Source organism: Marmota flaviventris, chromosome 8, assembly GCF_047511675.1.
Source record: "Marmota flaviventris isolate mMarFla1 chromosome 8, mMarFla1.hap1, whole genome shotgun sequence".
NCBI classification, from domain to species: Eukaryota; Metazoa; Chordata; class Mammalia; order Rodentia; family Sciuridae; genus Marmota; species Marmota flaviventris.
This window is the reverse complement of record NC_092505.1, coordinates 65,105,900-65,113,863: the sequence shown is the minus strand read 5'-3', so window position 1 is coordinate 65,113,863 and position 7,964 is coordinate 65,105,900. Positions and strand designations below refer to the sequence as shown.

The following is a 7,964-nucleotide window of genomic DNA, read 5'->3' as shown; positions in this document are numbered from 1 at the left end:
GTACCAAATAAGTCAATAGGAAAATATGCTCCTGCCTAACTGAAATGCAGGAGGAGAAAAAAAGTGCAAAATATGGAATAAAAAACATTTTAGTTGCCTTTTTAGACATTTTTTGGTTCCGATTCAAACAGAATCAAATAATCAGTATAAAATATTTATTTTTACTGATGAAAGTAAACAAACCCATGATCCAGAAAGGTTAAGTGACTTTCTCAAAGTCACATAGTGGTTCCTTGAATCCCAGTGCTGCTATCCTGCCACAGAGGAGAGGCAGCACCTCCTTCACCTTGGCACCGCACTCTGGGTTGTTTTGAACAAATGGCTTAACTTCCAGGTCTTGGTTTTCTCAGTGGCAATGTGAGGGTGCTGGAGTAATGATTCTTCACTATCTATGAAACAGCTTCATCTCTAAATTAGAACACCAACTTGCCATCAACTCAGCATTTGTTTGACTTCTGAATAATCTGGAAGAGTGGCTTTTAATGTGTGGCCATGGACCTGCGGCATCAGCATCACCTGAGAATTTATTAGAAAGGTAAATTCTGGCGGAGAGGGGTACTAAATCAGAAACTGGAGGAGGGCCCCAGCAATCTGCATTGTAAAACAAAACAAACAAAAAAACCCAACAACAACAAAAACGTTCCAAGGAGTTCTGTTACAGCCCAAGTTTAAGAACTTATGCTGTTTTCTACCCAATACACACACACAGGCAACAAACTTCTCTCTGTGACTACTAACCAGCCCCCACCGCTTGTCCTGGCTCCTACATCTGGGATGATGAATGGAGGTCAGGGAGCTGTCAACTGAGGACGCGGCAAACCCTCTCTAGCCCACCGAGTGGGCTGGGGAGGCCGCCTTGGGGCTTCCCTTATCATTTTTTCGACTGCCCCGACCCACTTTTTTGAGAGGTGGGGAGGTAGCTCCTTTAATAATATTAAGTTTGCTTTTACTGGTTTATTTAATAGTTTGCAGAATGAAGGAGGCAATTGAGAAGTGGGTGGCAGAAAAGGGCTAGGGGAGAACAGACTGGGCTACAGGAGGGAAGTATAGTGTCCAGAGAGGAAGGGTGCGAGGTGAAGCTAAAGAGGGTCAAGAGAGCCCCTGGAGCACAGGGCATTGCTTTTTGCATGGGAAAGAAAAAGAAGCTAGAAACGAGCGCGGATCCAACGAACAACGGAAAGTGGGTGTTGGGGGGGGGGGGAGAAATGGAGTTTGGGGGACTGTGTGGATTTTTTTTCCCCAGCTTCCTTTCCAAGACTTTTTCTTTGCTTCTTTTCGCTCCTCCCCCTCCTCCCCGCCTCCTCTGCTCCCCCCTCCCCTCCTCCCGCGGTAATGGGAGGCTCCTAGGCAGGAGAAGCAAAAGAAGGAATTGTTTGCGAGTTCAGTCATCCAAAAAAGCTTCTTCCATATGGAGGGATCGGGTGCGCTGGGCGCGGCGTCCCCTGCCTCGTCCTCCTGCTGCTGCCGCCTCCACCGCGGCCCCGGCTTCCTGCAACAGGGACCCTGAGCCCCGGCTAGCTAGTGTCAGCCGCCGCGTACGCACCGCACAGACACACACACACACACACACACACACACACGTCGCACACACCCTCAGCCACACGCGCTTCACTCCCCGGCCGGCAGCTTCTCGGTCCGAGGCTCCTTTGTTGCTCCGGCTGCGGCCGCTCTCCCGTGTTGTGTGTCCCCGGGTGTCACAGTGCGTGTTGTGTGTCTGTGCAGCGCGGCGCTGTGTGGCTCTCTCCGCGCCCACCACGCTGACACCGGGGCTTCGGCTCACCCTTCCCAGGCTGCGGCTGCACCAGAGGTGAGTCACGTCTCTGAAGTTTGTTTTCTTTTCATAAAAAGTTGTATCTGTTTGTTGGTTTGGGGAGAGGAGGGGGCGGGAGGCTGCCGCAGGCCGGCTGACGCTCAGCGAGCGCGGGCGAGTGGCTGCGGTGGATGCGCGGCGGCTGGCGCCGGGTCTGAGCGCTCGGCTGCCGGCTAGGGTTGGGGCTGGGGACTGGCTGGCGGGGCGCGCCAGGCGCAGGACCCACAAGCTGGGCCCGGAGGGCAGACGGGGCCGGGACGCCGCGCCGGGTTCCCGGGCCGGTGCTTTCAGGTTCCTTGGCCGGGTCGTGGTTCCCGGAAGCTTCTCGGGTAAAAGGAGGGCCCAGACCGCCTCCCAGACTTGCCCCGAAGGCTGACACCGGCGTCCCGGGTCCCCGGCCGGGCCGTGGGGGAGAATCCCACACGGTGTCAGCAGATGCACAGAACCATTCAATGCGCGCTTGGACTCCGGGGGCGAGGTTATCACCCTTGACATTTTAAAGGAAAATACTAAAATGATGGACTGAGCCAACCCAAACAGCCTCAGAAAAGATCCCCTAACAGGAGAGGTAGAAGGGGAGAGGCTAAAGTAGTGTCCAGAAGTGTCTGTGAGACTGAGGCATTTGTAAGAGAGAGAGAGATAGAGAGAGAGAGTCCGCGCGCGCCTGTGTGTGAGTGCGTGCGTGCGTGTGTGTGTGTGTGTGTGTGTGTGTGTTGGCGCCCGCAGGGTACTCCTGGGGTTGTACTCTTCGGGTTTTTGTTTATGTAACTTCGAGAAGGTGGGGGCATGAATCTCTAGGACAAGTGGGAAAGAGCTGAGAGGAGGGCCAGGAACCCAGGAAGAATCTTCTGCTGGATTCTTGAAGGGCCTGCTTGACTTTCAGATACTCAGTTTAGTTTGCTTTTCCAGGCAATAGAAGAACTTTGAGAGGTGCGAGTCGGGCAGACCTGGAAGGATTAGAGATGTCTTAGAGATGGTTTTGTTTAGTTGTGTTTTGGGGTGGCAGAGGCAGAGTCCCTTGAAAGTTGTGTTCCTCCAGAGATGTGGCAGTTAGAGCTAAGAATACCCAAACCACACACCAGCAATCCCAAACAGGCACTTTCTGGGTGTGGTGGGTGTTCTGCAGCTCCCCCCATATCTTCCCTGCAAACTCAAATGGGTTCACATAAGTTTTTGACTCAGAGTTACCTCTCTGAGTAGACTAAGTGAAAAGTATATTTGGTTGCAGGCCCTTGTCCCACCTCCAAATGCCCTGTACCCAGCCCACATTTGTCACTTAGCTCTTTTTGCCCAGAACTCTGCAAGCATAGACCCTTAAATGAACGTGGTTTTTAAAATTCTTGAATGTGTAAACATTTCTAATTTATGCCACTACTAGGTTCTGAACAGGCAGCACCACTCTGTGATGGTTTTTTTAGCCCTTTGGTTACAGCTAATAAATCTATCTCCATGTTCTCAAGGGCAACATGGAAAATACTAATGCACAGTCTTGTTGGACTCAGGTGGGGGCTGGGACACCCATACATCTGGATGACCTGTTTTCTGAACTTAAAGTGAATCTGAGGCAAGAGGTTGGCCATTTTGAGGTGTGTAACAGGTTTCCCAGGGACATTTCTGAGGTCTTATAATTGGCACTTTTTAATGGCCTCATAATTGAGACCCAGAGGGTTCCCATGGTACTCTTGAAGCACCTTGGGGTCAGTTAGGACAGAGGCGGGTAGAAACAGCAGTGGGGTTAATATTTTCCTTCCAGATGAGTTTTTGGAATAAGTTTATACAAAAAAATGAAAGAAGCCAGAATTCCCTCCTTAGTCCTCTTTGCTGACACCATCCTCCCTCATGGAAATATATTACTCAGAATTTGGCCCTCAGGAGGCCAGAAGCAGTACAGACGTCTCCCTTTTATTCTCTTTCAAGGTTTCTCAGCAGAGTAACATTGCAGGAGAAGTTCACTCAAGAGATATTGCCCAAGCTTCTGGGAGCTGGCTTTACTTGGGAGGGTTAATTGGTAGAGGCTAGTATAATAGGTCCTTTGACAGCAAATGAGGAGACGGGTGTGAGGGGGGAAAAAAACCTGCTTAGGTGCTAATTATCAGTCAATCACGATAAGGAGTGTGATTTATGTTTCTTTCCATACTCCAGTGCCATCCTCCAAATGGACCCAGATATTTTACTTTTTTTTAAAGTACTTTTTCAAGTACTTGGGATCCCCTCTCTCTTCAACAACTCTGTTTGTGGTTTCCATAGCCTAAGGATGAATAGGAGATTTTACTCATGAAATAATTCAGTTGACTTCCCCAAAGACCCCTGGGGTTTAAGAAAGGAGGGCAAGAAGTGAGCCTGATGATCAGTGTTCCAAGGGCCCTAGGGGGTCTAGGTTCAAATTTCAGCTGTCACTGACATGCTTAATGAATTAAAGGTTTCTCTCTCTGCCTTTCAAAACTTAACTGAAGACCCATGTGTGCTGGATAATTTCTGTCCAGTACTTTGTGACCCCTGAATAAAGAAGTATTAACCTGGCTCCAAAAGATATTATACACTGCAGTTTGCTTTCTTCCCTCCAAACTTTAAACCTCCTTGCAATCTGGGACTAGAATGGAAATTGGGGAGGGAGAGGAAAGATAGTGATTTTCCCATTTAAAAAAATTTATCTACTTTAACATAAGTAATTTCTTGTTACCTCCATACTTCAGTTTAACAAATATTTATCGCACATCAGACACCCAATTGGGAGCTTCCTTGTCCTAACAAAGTAAGTTTTCTTAATCAAAGAGTGATTACCCTCAAATTTTATTCATTGCACAAACATCTACTACTAATTATAAAAGTGTTTTTAAAGTTATTCACAGTTATGTACAGGCTGGGGCTGTAGCTTTGTTCAAGCACTTGCCTAGCATGCACAAGGCCCTAGGTTCAATCTCCTGCAACACACACACACACACACACACACACAGCTACCCACAATCCCCCCATGTTATAGCATGACTTGTTTTTGTTCATCCATGTGCATATATACCTTCTATATAGTTATGATAAAAAGTAGATTCTTGTCATCAGACAGCCCTAAAATATCTACATTTGAACCAAAGACTCACAGAGAACACATATATTCAACTAATTTGCTTTTGGTGGGAATGAGCCAAATCCTAAGTATGCTCCCACAGGAACTTCAACTTGCAATATTTTCATAACTTATGAGCCTGAATCAAGTATTTGGGATTGAAGAGTGGTATGGGAGAGGATGTTTAGTTTTAATCTAGAAGTCTATGTTTACCATAAACCTTCCTAAAGAAGATTTTTGCCACCTTGGAGCCTTCGGGTTGGTCATGGATAGAGAAGGGGAGGTAGAATGTAGGAAAGAGGTTTAGAGGATCCCTCTGAAGCCCAAGCTCTGCCTCTGACCTCTGTTTACACCACCTCAAATCAAAACATTAATCTGTTCCAACATCTCTGCTGCTGCAGAGTTAAGACTCCTTCCCCAACCTGGCACAATCTTTTCTGTTCTTCCATTTGTAATTCCACCATCTGTACCATCTTTTCCAGATCTGCTTCCACTCTGCTTATTGATGCCCTTGACAGTTGCTGCTGACACGTGGTTGGGCTCCCACTGTCCACCTAACACCACTCCACTATTCTCCATCAGTCCACTATTCTCCATCAGTCCACTATTCTCCATCAGTCCCACAATCAAGTCACTACTCAACTTTAAAATCCAAATTTCTCAACCTGTTATATGAGACTCCATCCTCCTTCATGATAATTCTTCCTCAGTAGGAGCCTGCTGCCCAGCACCTTAAATCCTTCCACACAAGCCTACTTATGTATGAGGCCTGTTTATAATGTGTTTTGAAGAAATATTTGGTGAGTGTTGATGAAAATACACTATTGGATGAAAAGTTCATGGTTTTGTAAAATGTAGTATTGTTCTTAATCCACTATTTTCACTTTTAGCAAGGAGCCAGGTAACTGGATATTGATGGAGGCCTGTGATCTTAGAAGAATTGCTTTTCCTCTGTTTTCTTATTCATAAAAGGGGTTAATGTGGAATTACTATGGTTTATAGCAATGCACCTTACAAAAAAGCAAATACTTCAGAACTGTTTATTTTATTGTTCAAAAGATGAAACAATTCTCTTTTTCCTCAGTCCTGTTTCAGGCTTCCTGGAACCCATGACCCTTGAAGTTTTGTCAACATTCACGCCATCTGAGGGTAGCAGCAAAGGAGTAGAAGAAGTAGGTGAGGTTTTCTGCTCACAGTCTGGAATCTCTATCCTATTAGATCAACTATTTTTTTCCCTTGTTTTGTGTTATCACTTGAAGATTGTGTTTCTCATCCTTTAATATTGGAAAAATCCAGCTTTGAGTGGAATCTGGACTAACCTTCAGGTTGGTTCCAGTGGCTAGTACACTCTTAGTCGAAGCCTATGTTGGCTCCATGAACCCCCCCTTGCCCTGAGGCAAACTGTCAGCCTTGTTGGATACAAACCACTAACTGTGAGATTCAGGATCTAAGCTCACTGTGGAAAAGTCCTGCTCAGGTCTGGGTGAGGAAAGCCAAGTGTTTACGTCTCCGTCAGTGGTCTTACAGCAAATGCCTTGTGGTCTCATGTACTGGGCATTGTTTATCTCACAAAAACCAGAGGGATTCCATTTCTTTGCGTCTTCTGAAATGAAACCAGGAAATAATTTCTCTTTTCCTAATGGTAAATTTGGCCTTATTTTCAAAGAAGGCCTTTGATGTTTGGGACAGGATTATTGGGCAATACGAGGAAATCATAGCAGAAAGACTATAGTCAGTAATATGTAGTCAACTTAATTTGGTTGCCAGAGAAAATGTTGAGAAAGTCTCAACTGGTTCTCCTGGTGAGTAACAGGAAAATGCCAATGTGGACGGGGTAAGTAGGGTTGAAGAAAAACAACCCAAAAGGAGCTGAGCAATGGAAAGTAGGGCAAAGGCATGTTATTCTTTGCCAAAATGAGTTTGGACAACGAGGGTGATGAAGTGTGTGTAGGTTGGAGCCTTCATTCTTTCAACAGGCTTTTATTGAGTACCTGCTATGTGCCTGGCATCATGGCTTAGACTGGCAGGAATCAATACCAGAGCCCACGGGCATCCAGAATTCCATTGCACATGGGAAGTGAAATGCAAATTCTAGTGTTACGATGATACTAACAGTGGGTCAGTTAAGAAAGACTTTTTGAGGGAGGGGAGAGAATACCTCAGGAAATCTTAAAATTAGAGACAGACAGGTAGTACCGAATGTTTTTTTTACTCTGCTTGTATGAATTGTTCATTGTTTTGTTCCAGCAAATTCATTTTTCCTTGGTGGATGATAGGTTTAAGTATGGTAGACACAGGAGATTTCAAAGTCATGTCTTTGTTGTTGTTACTTGTTTAATTTTAGGAAATTTAAGACTTAGAATTTCTGCATCAAATACAGAATCTCAGAAATCTGGGTTTTGGCCATGTTTCCCAAATCAGTTACTGAGTAGTTTTCAGGAGGAAAAGAAAAAATTAGTGATTTTCCTTTCTTTCTCGTTTATATCAGATTTTAACTGAGAATCTTAGAAACACATGTATGAATTCATCCTTTAACCTTTGAATTCCATTGGCCCCATTAGATTTGCTTGACTCTGACATTATTCCCAGAGTAGCAGGTGAGGGGAAATTTATTTTAGAGGTATAAAAATCACTGGGCTTTTCATTTGCTCAAAAACCTCCTGGGATGCTGAGAGGTGAATATCACAAGAGCTGGGAGCCCCAGGAAGGGGAGGAAAGTATGTGGACTTACCTGGCCTCAGAGGCCCCCATCCAGCCTGGGCTGCAACTTTACTCTCAAAGAAAACCTCCCCCACCTTCCCTGGTTCTGCCAATATTTTTCCAGATTAGTCAAAGCCAAGTGCCTTTACTAGTCTTTACTTACCTAACATTACAATCCCAGTAGGTTTATTAGGTATGGGTCATAGTTAATTGGAGAGGAAAATTGGGGGGTTCTGGGTTTACTGGTTTTCTATGAAAGCAGAAACTGCTCTTAATTATTTCACAGATCATCTCTCCCACTTCTCTGTCTCTCTGTTTTCTGCCTCATGACTATCACACTATAGTGGAGTTACTGTAGCTTTTCCTTCTTAGATAGTTGTGCCCAAGTCAGGG

The 7,964-nt window shown here is 45.5% G+C and overlaps 1 protein-coding gene across 4 annotated transcripts in view; it reads left to right on the top strand.

The window, feature by feature from the left end:
• The first annotated feature begins 1,363 nt into the window (after positions 1-1,363).
• Positions 1,364-7,964, top strand: part of Boc (BOC cell adhesion associated, oncogene regulated) — a 78,091-nt gene continuing 71,490 nt past the window's right edge. For 2 of the 4 annotated variants that reach the window (XM_027936138.2, XM_071615339.1), the window contains exons 1-2: positions 1,364-1,807; positions 5,956-6,047. The gene's annotated coding sequence lies outside the window, so the exon portion shown is untranslated. The remainder of the gene's footprint in view (positions 1,808-5,955; positions 6,048-7,964) is intronic. The other 2 variants (XM_071615340.1, XM_027936137.2) reach the window with 2 other exon arrangements.